Raw genomic sequence first — 15370 nt, 5'->3', positions numbered from 1 at the left:
TGTGTAATAAAACTAGAAATCAAGAGGGGGAAACCACAGGATATACACAAACGCTTGGAGTCTGAAAAATGTCCACTTGAATGCACAGTAGTAGGTCACTGAAGAAATCAGAAAGGAATTTTTAGAGTTCCTATAATCAAATGAAAACAAGAGCAATTTTGTCAGGAACTTTAGTGGGGACACTTCTTACTTTGTAGCTATGAGTGCTTGCATTGGAAAATAACCCTGAGGTCTTAGCACAACAAGAAGGAGGATCCAAATCCCAATGCAGCTGGCAACACTAAATAATGAAGATTGGTGCAGAAATCAATGAAATATGACTACAAAATAATATGTGGACTCAACTAGAGAATCAGTTCTCTGAAAAATTCAAATATCACAGACATGCCTTCTTGTCCAACCAAAAGAAAGAGAAAAGACACAAAACAATAAAATTAGAGATAAAAAGGACAATGTCACTATAAATTCCAATCAAATACAGAGGATCATTAGATAACCTTTTGAAAACTCAAATTACAACATGGAAAATCCAGAAGAAATGTGTAAATTTCTAGATTCACATGACCTATCACAATTAAATAAAAAAGATATAAAAATGTAAACAGACCCCAAATAAGACATGAGATTGAAGTTATAATTAAGAGCCTCCTAGGAAGGAACAGCAGGGGTAGATGAATTCACTGCTGCTTTCCACAAAACAATTAAAGAGCTGAGGTCTTCAAACTCTTCCAATAAAACTACCAAACTCGTTTTCTAAAGCTATAATACACCAATACCAAAGTCATATAAGGATACAACAAAAACGAAAAGTATAGACCAGCTTCCTAAATGAACATAGAGGCCAGAAAAGTTGAAAAAATATATAATTGCAAATAAATTCAAGAAAATGTTAATTTCATACACCTTAATGTTCCATCACAGAGATTCAAAAATGAGTCAGCATATACAAAACAATAAGAGTAGCATAAAACATAGGTCAATGGACAGAAAGTACATGATCATTTCAATAGATGCCTTAAAAGCATTTAAGAAAGTCCAGCTCTCCTTCTATGATAAAAGCCCCAGTGGAAATGAAGAATAGGGGGATCATACTTCAACATAATAGAGGCTGTGTACGATGAGTCTATAGCCAATGTTACACTAAATGGAGAAACCTAAAGCTATTTTCTGTAAAATCAAGAATAAGAAGGCTACCCAGTATTCTCATTCTTATTCAATATGGGATTTTAAGTCTTAGCTAGAGAAATAAGATAAGAGAAAGAAATAGGAAGGATACAAATAGGAAAGAAAGAAATCAAATTATACCTCCTCTTAGGTGACATGATCTTATGCTTAAATGGTCCTAAGGACTTCCCCTATAAAACTCTTAGGCCTAATAACATGTTCAGCAGAGAATCAAGATACAAAATCAGTAGACAAAACTAAACAGATTTTTACATACCAATAAATAAAATTTTCAAAAAGAAATCTAGGAAAAATAGTATTTACAATATCTTCAAAAATTAGACAGTAAACCTAACCAAACAGGTAAGACTTTACAATGAAAACTTTAAAGGACTGAAGTCAACATGAGCATATGGAAAGGCCTCCCATACTCATGGATTGATAGAAATAATATCATGGCTATTACTATACTACAAAAAGCAACCTACATATCCAATTAAGTCACTCTCAAAATCTTAATGGTATTCTTCATAGAGCTAGACAAAATAATCCTAAAACTCATATATAAGCACAAAAGACGTCCAAATAGCCAAAACAATCACTTGCAGAAAGTCTAGTTCTGGAAACATCACAATACCCAACCTCATACTATATTACAAATGTGTAGTAATAACAATAGTATGATATGGCCACAAAGGTACAGAAAAACAATGAAATTGAAGAGTACCCAGGAACAAACCCATGCAGCAACAGCCACCTAATCTTTGTCAAAAGTGTCAAACAAACAAACAAAAACAAAACAAAACAACAACAATAAAAAAAAAAAAAACCAACCATACAACCCCTTGAATCAATAGTGTTGGTAATGCTGGATATCCATGTGGAGAAGAAGGAAGCTAAATCCATATATCACATCCTCAGCATGTAAAAAGTGGGTAGGAGGCCTTCATATAAGACCATAAACAATACAACTTCTCAAAGAAAGCATTTCAAGACACAAACACAGGCAAGTACTTCTTGCAAAGGGCTCTAATGTCAAAGGAAATAGTTCCAGGAACTGAAAATAGAAATATATGAAATTACAAAATTTCTTACAGCCTACAGGAGCAACAAAGCTCTGACAACTATACATCTGTCAGAGTTTAATATATAGAGTCTATAAGGAACTAAAAAAAAAAAAAAAAAGCCAAAAACAAGCCATCCAATCAACAAATGGGCTAATGAATAGACTAGATATTTCTAAAACCAGAAAGAGAAGAATCTAGTAAACATTTGAAATTTTTTTCAACAATCTTCCACGTCAGAGAACTGCAAATTAAAGCTGCTTTTATATTTAATTTCAGGGCTGGAGAGAACATTTGTTGCTCTTCTGAAGGACCTGTGTTTGGTTTCCAGCACCCATATGGTGCCTCACAACTGCCTGTGACTCCAATTCCAAGGGATTCAATGCCGTCTTCTAGCATCTGCAGATACCTTCATCCACATGAACACACAAACACACACACACACATACACACACACACACATACACACACACACATTAAAAAACTAATAAATATTTATGTTCATTTCTTACCAATCAGAATGGTTACCATCAAGTAAACAAATGACAACAAAACCTGGCAAAAATGTGTTGAAAGGGGAACATTTACACATGGCTGGTGTACAACTGGTGTGAAGTAAATGGGTGCACCATTATTCAAACCAGTGTGGCAATTCCTCAAAAAACTGAAATATAATAAACATATGATCTAACCATTCTACTCCTTGGTACATACCCAAAGTAGGCAAAGTCAGCATACAACATAGTTACTAGTACATCTGTATTTATTGTTACATGTTCACAAAAGCCAAGATATGGAACCAGATAGATGCCCATCAACATATAAGTAAATAAAGAAAACACATACAATGGACTTTTTTATTCAGCTTCAAAGAAGAATAAATAATAACATTTTAGGAAAATGAGTAGATCTAGAAATCATTATGTTAAGTGAAATAAGGCTTAGACAAATACTGCATGCTCTCTCTAAAGTGTAGAATTGAGATTTATATATACATAGAATATACACATATGTAAACACACACATATGGCATAAAACTAAGGACTGGACCATGGGAGGGAAGTAAGAGATCTAAAGAGTAGGAAAAGAGGAAATGAGAGAACAGTTGAATACATACATACATACACACATACATATAAATACGTGTGTGTGTGTGTGTGTGTGTGTGTGTGTGTGTGTGTGTGTGATGAAAGCAAATGATGTAACTCTTTCAGGCAAAGAAAAGGACCAGCAACATGAGGAAGATGGTTGAAGAACAAATAAGAACAAAGCATAATTTTATATACATACAAAAGAGTCACCATGAAATCCATTTCTTTTTTTTTTCATTTTTTTCTCCTTTATTAATTTATTCTTGTTACATCTCAATGGTTATCCCATCCCTTGTATCCTCCCATTCTTCCCTCCCTCCCATTTTCCCCTTATTCCCCTCCCCTATGACTGTTCCTGAGGGGGATTACCTCCCCCTGTATATGTTCATAGGGTATCAAGTCTCTTCTTGGTAACCTGCTGTCCTTCCTCTGAGTGCCACCAGGTCTCCCCCTCCAGGGGACATGGTCAAAAGTTGAAACCCAGCTATTCCACTCCTTGGAATATACCCAGAAGATGCTCCAGCACACAACAAGAAAATTTGCTCAACCATGTTCATAGCAGCCTTATTCATAATAGCCAGAACATGGAAACAGCCTAAGTGTCCCTCAATAGAAGAATGGATAAAGAAACTGTGGTACATATACACTATGGAATACTATTCAGCTATTGAAATCCATTTCTTTGTGTGCTATCCAAAAGCTAGTTAAAAGGGCCAAGCATTCCCTTCCCACTCTTTCCCTATGAGAAGAGTTGGGACATGCACCAACTGCCTTCTAGGTGTCTAGGAACAAAGCTAAGCTGGTAGAAGTGCCTTTGAACTCTGGATTGCTAGGCTGTGCCTCTTTCACATTTCAAATGCCTCCCTTCCATCCCAGGGTACCAAGGAACCTTGTTCTGTTGTCTCCTCTGCTCAGTTAGTCCCTTGAAAGCCTTCATGCACTAGCATATGAAGACTGAAAACAACACATAGCAATGTACACTGTCTCTACGGAGTGCTTTAACACTTCTTAACAACATAAGAATATTTTCTACACTTTATGAGTATGAGAGCTTAATAAACACACACTTAAGATACTAAACATTGTCCACAGCATTAGTTAACAGGAAATCTGAAACTTAAATTGAAACTGGCCTGCATGACTTGTTAATTTTCAATTAACCTCACAGTCTATTCCTCATTTTCATACTGTATAACATCATTCAAGCTACTGTAAAACAAGTGAGCTGAAAATTTAAAATAATTCAAACATAATAGAAACACATATTGCAGTTCCCTACCACAATACTGCACGGCCAATAGCCTTGGGAGGCAGCTCTCCTCCATGTTCCATTCGGCTCCTCATCCATTCATGGAGCCATGTTGATAGAAGGGAGGCAGGAGTGGTGGGGGGCACCTTTACTTTACTCCATTTAGAGAAAAGATGCTTTCATGGTTTGAATAACCAGTTAGGCCTCCAGAAAGTTCATGTTCAGATCTCAGCCCTCAGTATGATGGTGTTAGAAGGTGGAGCCTTTGAGAGGCAAGTGAGATTAGCATCCTTTAATGAAAGACGCCATGAAGATCCTTGCCCTTTTGCCAGTGAAGGTACAGGAAAAAGGTGCCATCTGTGAAGCAGGGCATGAGCCCTCGGGGCACATAGGGTCCTGGACTGAGAACGATACCGATAAATTGAGGTTGAATTTATTCTCAGATTTGGATTTTTCCAAAGACATTTTCACCTTAACAAAAAAATTTTATTAAGCCAAAAGGTACTTCAGTGGGATTCTAGCTGTCCACCAGGCACTGGGCAGCACTCACAGAGATCTAAGGGACTTTGCTAGTCCTCCTGTGACTCCCCAGTGCTGGCAATGTCTGCCAAAACACAGGGCCAACCAACTCTGTCTCCCCAAGCATTTGAGCACACAAAGAAAGACAACTGTGGTAGAGCAAAGGCACGTTAGAGTATTGTCCAACCTCCAAATGTGTTCCTGACTTCTGAAGGTAACTGAACACTTCACCCTTTCTGCAATCCTGTTTCCAATTTATGAAATGAGGAACAAGCCAGAATGCAGAGTCAACTCCAGGCTATGAAGAGTCTCACACGCTGCAGTGTCCCTGTGAGAGCTTAGACACTGATACATGACTTGGGTCCAAGACGTTAGGTGGTGCCCACCCAACTCTATAGCATCCCCTCACTAAATGCCCAGGAATGGCTGCTGTATGCACTGAGGCTTTCCTCCGGTACTATAAGGGAAGGGGATGGTTTCATCTCTTTTTTTTTTTTAACCACACCTGAGATTAGAAGATATGATTGATGAGGACTGGGGAAGTGGTACCACCCAATAGGTTTGTGGGAGTGTACGAAGGCTCCATGTAGCATGACCCATTGCTGCTTTGTCTTCATGTGCCCCTGTCACCCTTATTCCTAGTGATTTCTTTCGTGGCTTCATTTTGTACCAGAGGGAAAATATAAACATGCCAGAAAGGTAAACTGAATATTTGTGAGTGCTCACAAAGCAGTGAAAAGCTCACTGAAGACTGTCCGTATAGCAGCACATAGGTACTACCTAAAGAAAATGGGTCATCAAGGGCTGGCTCTGCCTCAAAATCCATCTTTGTGCATCCCAGAAAGACTCATGTCAAAGGGGGTGCTGCTATTTTCCACTGTGAACCATTGACCCATTGAGAAATCAATGGAGACACACAAACAAATAAAAAGCAGCCTACTTCTTTCTTTTCCTTGGAGAAATATAAAGGGCTCAATTCACTTGCTTAGTAAATTATAAATAAAGGGGCTATGGAACAATTCGATAAAAATATAACAAGAAAAGTAGTGAGGAGAGAAAGTTATAAGATGCAGAGAAAGGGCAGCATTATTTCTTTTTAACCCTTTCCTTCAATCCCTCAGAACCAACCAGCTTATTTTAAAAAAAGAAATAACAGGGGTTTTAACTCTGTGGATGTTCTTTAGCAAGTGCATACCTGTGCAAAGAAGCAAACTGGGTGTTCCTGGACCTCCTGTAACAGCCCAATAAATTATATCTACATCATATGTGTCTCCTGAAAATTCTGCTTCCCTGTTCTGGTTCAGAACTTCAATTTTGACATTTTCTTTCCATCAGGGAAGTCTACTAGCTCACCAAGGAATAAAAAATTCTACAAAGGAAGAAAGAAATCATTCTCAGCCATATAGCCTGACGTAGTCAATAAATTATAGGAAAATCGATGTGTCTTTTTGGATAAGTGAGCCGACTCTCCCCAAAGTACATCAGCCTCTTTGCACCACCACGCTTGATGTGGCACATGGACAGGCTGCTCCATCTGACTGGAAAAGGATGTGAAGAGGAAAATGAGTGCACCTGGCCCCCACTGGACATGTAGCACAGGGAAAAAAAAATCATTATCTCTATAGCCACTGAGATTTGGGGATTTGTGAAGGTTTGGGTGTCAATATGACTACATTAAAGGATACCCAGAGAGCTGGTAAAACATTCCTTGTACATATGTCTGAGGAGGTGTTTGTGGAAGAGGCTGGCATTTGAATCAATGGGGACAAGAAAGAACTATCTTGACCCAGGGTGGACAGAGATGTTCAACTGGCTGAAGGCCTGGAATGCTGGGGCACTCTACCGGCCCTTGGCATCTGAACTCTGTGTCCATGGCATTCAGTATCCCAGACGTGCGCCAGCACCACCTTAACTTCTCTGGCCTTTAGACCTGGACTGAGCCCCCACGGTTTCTTTGGCTGCATATCACATTGTGGGACTTCGCATCTTCCATAACTGCATGAGCCAATTCCTGTAGTTGCCCACCTGCCGTCAATCTGTATGTCCTGTGAATTCTCTCTCTTTGGAGAATTTGACTTTCCAGGTTGTTACTGTGGGAAAACCTAACCTTCCTGAAGGCTGTTCTCCCCTCCAAATGAAAACTAAATTCTTTGTAGTTTTCAGCTGCTAGGTTTCTGCCCATGCTTCAAGCATAAGGGAAAAACTGCTACCTGCCTGGTGTCTCGTTACATATAATGACTTCTGATTTGTAACATCCTAAGGACTGCCCTTATTTTATATTAAAAAAAGAAAGAAAGAAAGAAAAGAAAAGAAAGAAAGGAAGGAAGGAAGAAACTCTAGCTCAAAAATCTTAAAGAATTTCCCAAGACCACAATAAATGAGTCGCCCTGGAACTGAACAGGCTCCTGTCTAATTCTCAAGTCCATATTCACCACCTCAGGATTATTCCAGAGAAACCCAATTCATACCACCCAGCCATAGCTGCTACTGTGCTCATGCTTCCTTATGATGTTAGGGTAGAGTCAGGGTTATAACAAGGAGAACTGGGGGCAGGAAGACAGCTTCACGGGTAAAGTGCTTGCTCTGCAAGGGTAAGGGCCTGTGTTCAGGTGCCCAGGACCCACCTCATGCTGGACACAGCAGTGCACACCTATAACCCCAGGCTTCCTATGGCAAGATAGGAGGGAGACAGAGCAGCCTTCTATACCTCCTGAGCCTCTTAGCCTGGAACAGCAGCAACAAAGGAGGGGTGGGAAGAGGACTGACACGGGAGGATGTCCTCTGTCCTCTGTCCTCAACACACACACGCTGTGGAGTGTGCATACACAAACACCTCCAACGCACAGAGAAAGGGGGGGGGGCGAGGGAGGGAGGGAGGAAGAGTTGTGTTTTCTTTTCTTTTCTTTTTTTTTAAGTAAAGAAAAACAAGAATGAATGTTTCAAGAAGTGAGTGGGCAGGGCAACACTGTCTCAGTGGGAAGCTCCCATCTAGGAGACATGCCATCTGGTCGCTCCTTATAGCTTGGAAACAACTGACTCTCAGAGCATGTCTTACATGCCCCCAAAGAAAATTCTGGTAATTGTAAAATTACATATTCTAATAACAAAATAATTAATGCAAACTTGTATCAAAGTGTAATCTAGCTTATTTCTAAGAGGGGAGAGTTGTTGGTAGCTGATCATAAGATATACCCCAAGAGCTTTGATGTCTTGCTTAAGGAGTTAAATATTTATAAACCTTTTAAAAATAAATTGTTGTGCAAGTGTCACGCTGGGTCCTGAATCTCCATTGTTCTCCAAACAAACTAAGGAGTTTAGCTCAGAGAAATCTACCAAGAGCCTCCCAGGACTCCTCCAAACCCTGTCCAAAGCAGATGGGGACACAGAGCTCCTGCACTGTGCAGTCCTGTGTGTGTATTCTGTGTGCTTGCCACGCCACAGGATGTGGGCAACAATATGAACAGGTTCACCACACTGTGACACCCCACCCTGAGTAAAACAGGACTCAGAGATCTAAAGATTAAATTATTCTTGAAAGACTACCACACACACACTCACATATACACTTCCCTTCTCACACACATACTCACACACACATGCACACTCAGCACACTCTCTCTGTGTCTGTGTGTGTGAGTGAGAGAGAATGTGATGTGCAACAAATAAATATTTATATACTTTTTCAAACATGATCTCTTAGGGTTTTCTGCCATATTACAAACAGAACATCGGCCTTTTGGAAGCCCAGTGGTCCTCCCTGTCCATGCTGCCAGCACCAGCTCACAAGCTCACAAAGCAGGCACATTGACCTTAACTAAACCTTCTTCCTCTGTCTGAACTCATTCTCACACTTCTTTAGACATCCATTTTTAATTTCCGACTTTGACAATGACCTTTACTAATCTTATCAATATGGCCTTCTAAATATCTGATCTCATCATTAACATTATAACACCAAAGGATTTGTAACAAAACCTCTCTGTCTAGGAACAGCCTCGTAAGCTGGTTCATAAGCAAAATCTCCTTGAGGCTATTTTGGGCATCAGTCAACAGGTGAGGAAGAAAGGGAGAGATAAGGGGGGGGGGCGTCTACCTCAGCAGTCAGCTCCACCCAAGAGAGCAAGAGATGGTGGTCCTGAAGTCTTTCTGCTCCATCTCTCCTGGGGATACTGACGAATGCCTGCAAAGCAAAACAACATATGTAAATTTGCTGAAAAAAAAAAAAATAAATAAACTGGCGAGGCAGGAGCCCTGAGCTTCACACCGCCTTTGCTCTGGTGAGCCATGCTACTGACTTGGCACGATGTCTTCCTGCCTCTGCAGCCAAGGTGTCTTCACTCCATTCTCATGTCTGTGTCCTGATTTCTTTAAACACCGTCTAATAACTTTCTCTGAGAGCAGCTCGGGTGTGATGCATCCCGATTACCCACCCTCTCTCTGATTCCCATTTTTGGAGTTTCTTCCAAGGTGCTTCTCTGGGCTCAGTTTCATAGGATTTCATTATACTCTGGCTAGGGCTGCCCAATCAGCATGTGATGTCAGAAAGTATTCTTACCTATGAAAAACATCTGCTCCCCAGTATAAGGTAATGCTGGTTGATCATTGTGTTTGGAGTAGGACTGTATCTCACTGCACCCCAAAGTTGTACAGAAAACCAGATTAGACCCAGTGAAGACTCTTTCTTCACTCAGTAGTTCCGGAATGTAAAGTACCCTGACTGAAATCACTGACAAAAGGAACTTTTGAAGCTATCACAGTGACATTTACAAAAAGAAAGCAAGCAACGCTCAGAAATGGGAAGTGAGAGATTATATTGCTTGATCCAGTGACATATACAAAAAGAAAGCAAGCAATGCTCAGAAATGGGAAGTGAGCGATCATATTGCTTGATCCAGCCATGCCTGCCCCTATATAAGCTTCATTTTAAATGATAACTTGTGTAAAATGACCCTTTTCTTTTTCCTAACAAGTATTGGTTGATTTTCTGTCCCTTGAAATAATAAATTATAACTTATACCCCCAACTTTTCATTCTACGTCCAGCCTTATTCAACACAATCTTTTCATTCTAAAATCTCCAAAGCTATAAAACTCAAAACAAATTTTATAGTATTGACTGTACAATAAAAGCAAAAACAGGAACTCTGTGTGGGATTGTTTAGTTCATTTGTTTTTCTGGTCTTGTGTTTTTTTGGGGGGAGGACTTGTTTTGGGTAGCATGTGATTGCCTCTTAGATAAAATGAGAAAGTCAGCTGTATTATTGGCATCAGTACCTACTGTCAAACTTTCATAGATAACCCAGTGAGTTCTCATGTTAAACTGGAAACATAGGCCTTCTAACTTAAAATTTTAAAAAAGAAAAGAAGAAATATCCCCCTTTTTTTGCTGCTTCTAATGTGGGAAGGGCACTTGAAAGAGTGGGTAAAAAAGACCCAGCTTGATGAATTTGAGGAGAGGAAACAAAAAAGGGGAGAAGACACACAGAGATGGAAAAGGGCCCTGGATAAGGCACCTTCATTCCCCATCCTTAGGCCTAAACCTGGAATGCCCATCCCTATAATGCTATAAAAGACTGCAGCTGGCCACAGCCAAGTGATGGGCATGCAGACTTCCAACATCTCCTTATTCACTGAAGAGCCCTTAGTGCATGCCCACATCACAGAGTACTGGGTATCTGCGAAGGCAGGTGAGGTGGCTTTCATCTAGGCATCTTGAGTCACTAAGGAACTATTAGAGGTGCTTCTAAAGCACAAGAGACAAAAGTGATCATATTTTCTGATCATCAAGCCCTGTCCTGAGGCTAGTAAATACCATTGTTTAATGTGAAAGTCATGTGTTTTAACACCCACACACAGCAGGCGAGCAATTCTCTCTCATTATTCCCAATGATAGTCAGTGTATGACTAGTCAGAACTGGAAGTCAGTAGCATTATTAATAACAAGTATCAAAAACTCAGTCCATTCAACATGATGTTGCTGAGTCCTGTAGGATTTTCACCAAGGCTTGTTATAATGCATTCACTGAGCATAAACTGCACAGTCTCAATAGGCCATGATGGTTGTTCTTAATAGTTGGGAAATTACACAAGGGAAATAAATACAATCTTTTGGAGAAATGAGAAGAAAGAAACTGGTTTAAAGTATAGCATTTAAGTCCTCCATTTTTCATGCCCTTTAAAGTATTTCTTTCTCTTTCAGGATGAAATGAATTTAAAGCCACATTTTTATAACTGAGTAGAAACAATTTATCTAGAAACAACAGATTTCATTATTTGAGGATAATTTCTGCACAGTGATACTAAAAATGACAGAAAATTCAAGAAAATGACAACCAACTTAAAAGTTATGCCCAACCAAAACAAAAAGAAAGTTCCAATTTGGAAGCTAAAATTTCACTGTGCTCAATTTTCAATAAATTCTGTGGAAGGAATTGGATAGAACACTGAGCTACAGTTGAAAAGATTTAAGGTTTCGTTTATCTCTGCCAGTGATTACCTCTGTGAAAGAAAACCATTCAATATCTCCAGAAATCAGCTGTGATGACCTCTAAGGGCTAAGTCCAAGTTTATGAGAATAAGAAAACTACTTCAAGTTATAGAGAAGGTCTCAAATTTAAAGAAATTATAAGTTGGATAGTAGCATATTAATGACAAGTATAGTGGCACTGATTTTATTAAGAGTAAAATAAGATCTATTAATGAGCTTTTATATACTAAGTATGTATATGCCAGTTATAACTACCAACAGTATAAATAAGTTATTATCACTATTGTAAAGATCTCGAACTTAAGAAATAGTGGATTTAATAAATTTCTAAAACTTACACAAATACTTAAGGTTGGAGTCTGCTTTCAAACAGTTATTCAAAACTGGGGGAAGCATCATCGATTGCTCTGTTACTCTATGAAATTCCAATGACGTGTTGAAGGGTGCTTTGGGCTCTATATTATGACTGCTCTGAGAACCATGTGAATTACTATGATAGATATGCAAGTGTCATCTGTCCTGGGATCATAGCCAGAAGCTGGACAAACAACCAGCTACTATATTTTCTAGAAATTCCACTTGCTTCAAGGTAGAGCTAGCAATCTGTCTCTCTAACAGAATGTTAAGGAAGTGGACTTGCAGACTATGTTTTGGGAAGTAAAGGAGATTATTACACATCCTTTCTTGAGATCCTATAGCAAAGAACTCCAAGGCCATAAAATAGGTGGGCCCTTGAGTAGCCTGGATCCCCAAGACATCATGTAGAGATGTTTAGCCTATTGCTCAGGACACATGTTAAGTGATGATGTTTGGGACAAAAGAATTCTCTCTTTGAAAGACACGAACTCTCTAGGGATATTGAAAGGGGAGAATCAAACTGCCCTAGCCTATTTTGGCACTATGTCTTTGACACAGGGTTTTGAGAGCAATAGGATATTTCACACTTGTGTTTAACCTAAGGACCTCAGATGCTGGACACTAATAATCATCAAAGTTTTACCTGGAGCAATGGTTTAAAGCTCATTTGTCCCCTAAATGAAAATAAAAGACATGGTTTATCCTAGCAGTATTAACATGGAAATATGCTTTCTCAAGAATTTTTACAGAAAATTAAGAAATTGAGGAAAAGCGAGAGAAACTCTTAGGAGTGTGGAGAGGTTTAACTCCTATATCTGGGATTTTTACAAGAGTATGACAGAAACTAGACAGAGATGGAGTTAATCTTTCTTGAAGGTGGTTAATTAATTGGGCTAACATGGCTCAGATTGACCCATAAAACCTAAGTTTGCTCCCTTAGCCCAACCCTGGAGATGGTCATGTACAGCCCAACCTATTAGGGTGGTTAACTGCTCATCCTCTTTAGCTATCCCTGACTCTGGCTTTGTTAGTTATTGACCTTGACTGTCTGCTAGCTGTTAGTCACTTGGCCAGCTTTATTACCCTTGGACCTTGTGGGCGTCTTGCTAACTATTAATTATGCTAAGCTCTCTGGCTTTGTGAGTTGCTGACCTTGACTATCCTCTAGTCATTAGCTACTGGCTGCATTTTATCTACCTCTGACCTTTGCAAGTATCGCAGATGCTGTTGACTATAATACGCTATCTTTGTTCTCACCGCTGCAGTTTTCATGGTTATCTCTATAGGATGATCTGGGTTCTTCCCCTAAATGGGGAAGACTCATTAGAAGTGGTCCTTACATATAGCAATCTATCATAATTAGCAGCACTGTATTAAAAACAAGATTATGTAATAAACAACCTTACCAGCATGTTTCCCAAAGGGGAAAGGTCTCGTGGAAGCTAGCCAGCTGACTCAACACTGCTAGCCTTGTTTCTTAGAACCTGTTTGCCTCTTATTGAGTATGTTTAATTATTTCATATTAAGTTGTAAATAGTGCCATGCTTCACTGCTTTAACCCTCACACCCTCTTACCACCTTAGCATCCATTCTTACTGTAGCACGTGGGTAACTTGTAGTTTTCACCATGGGCCCTTTTCACTACTGCTTGCTGTCATTCCTGTCTCTTTGTGGTAACTATGAAGTGAACAACATATGCCTTATAGCTATACATATGAGTTATGAATTATTTCTCTAACATGTGAAGCTGATCATGTCTTTTGGCTTAGTCCTTTGCCTGACTTTTAAAACTATCCTATCCCTCACTCCCCAAAAAGGAAGAAGAAATAGCATTATAGTAATTTAACATTAGACTAGCCTAGTTACTGTATTGGTTTCTTGGGGATGCTGTAACTACCACAAAATGGATGATTTAAGAAAAGAAGTTTATTCTCTAACAATTCTGGAGGCCAGAAGTCTGGGGTTATGAGGGACAAATTGTTCCACATCTTTCGCTAGCTTCTGGTGGTCCACAGCAACAGTTGGTATCCCTTAGCTAGCAAGCACATGGTTACAGCCTTTGTCTCTATCCTCATGTGACCTTCCTCCTAGAGGATCCTCGTCCAGATTCCGCTTTTCCTAGAAGGCAATTCATCAGTCATACTGGATTTCAGGCCCATCCTAATCGAATATAACCTTAACTTGGTGAAATCTGCAGCTACATTAGTCTCAAAAAGGTCACATTCAGAGAGTCTGGGCTGAGACTTTTATATACATTTGAAGAGTCAATTCCACCCCAACAGCTACTAAGCCAGTCTCATCTTGTAGCTGGGTTCCTAAAGCTGTCATCCTATGACCTAACTGAAAAGTAATGCTTGGGCTCAGTCTTGAAATGCTTCAAATCTTAGTCTCTTGCCTGTGGCTCCTAGGCTACTTCTCTCTTCCACTTTCGCTGGAGCCGGAGTCCTGCCTGTGCTCCTCCAACCAGAGCAGCCCTTCCTATCTGCCCTTGGTATAGACACCACCGTTAGATCCCAGCCTGCTGCTTACTACAGTGCTGTGGGCAGAGACTGACTACCCTCACTCGTCTACCCACACCTACTCCTGTTAGTGGACAGGACTCCCAGTTTAATAAACTATCCTGATGGCCACTCGTCACAGAAAACAATTTTCCATCACCCCAAGCCCCGCCCCCCCCCTACGCCCTGCAAAATGTACTTCTGGTCTGAGGAGGAAGTCAGGATAGACAGACGATCCTAGCCCTGGGAAGGTGTGAACAGCTGGCAAAAAGTATCCAGCAGAGCCCAGGCCTTGCTACCACAGAATGGAAAATACTGTGTGGACACCAAGACTTTGGGCCTGTATACTCACCATGAAGTCACAGGGTCAGCACTAGTACTGGACATGTAATTACTAGAGGCCCACGCAGACTGTGGTCTGAAACATAAGAGGACTGGCTCAGATAAGAAAGAAAGCAGCCAACTGCGTTGACATTGGGAAGGGGGATGGGAGTCCCATAGGTCTAAGTCACTGGCTCACATCCCCATATCTAAGAGTAGCCTCAGGTAAATCTGGTATGAAGCTAGTTTCCTGTTCAACTTCTCATGTACTTATATTTAGAGAAGAAATGCACACATTGCCAAGGATGGTCAGCGTAATCCCAGAGAAGAAGACATGCAAGGGAAAGTTAATAAAATGGATCCAACTGGGAGTTAATTTAGAGATTATCTTCTCCCTCCTAATTTCACAAATGAAGGACCTACTTCCACCTGTCTATTGTTAGCCAAGAAGAGTGATGTCAGAGAGAGAGAGAGAGAGAGAGAGAGAGAGAGAGAGAGAGAGAGAGAGAGAGAGAGAGAAGAGAGAGGAAGGAGAGACAGAGACAGACAGAGAGACAGAGAAAGAGAGGAGCAGGGAGAGAGACAGACAGACAGACAGACAGACAGACAGAGAAAAAAAGA

At 40.1% G+C, this 15370-nt stretch overlaps 1 long non-coding RNA gene across 1 annotated transcript in view; it reads right to left on the bottom strand.

The window, feature by feature from the left end:
* Positions 1 to 15370, bottom strand: part of LOC311597021 — a 323741-nt gene that overhangs the window by 12486 nt on the left and 295885 nt on the right. The window contains exon 5 of the long non-coding RNA XR_014779063.1: positions 9181 to 9267. This is a non-coding gene — a long non-coding RNA (uncharacterized lncRNA). The remainder of the gene's footprint in view (positions 1 to 9180; positions 9268 to 15370) is intronic.

This window comes from Acomys minous (assembly GCF_964271855.1).
Source record: "Acomys minous genome assembly, chromosome: 4".
In the NCBI taxonomy this organism is placed as follows: Eukaryota; Metazoa; Chordata; class Mammalia; order Rodentia; family Muridae; genus Acomys; species Acomys minous.
This window is presented reverse-complemented; position numbering and strand designations above follow the sequence as displayed.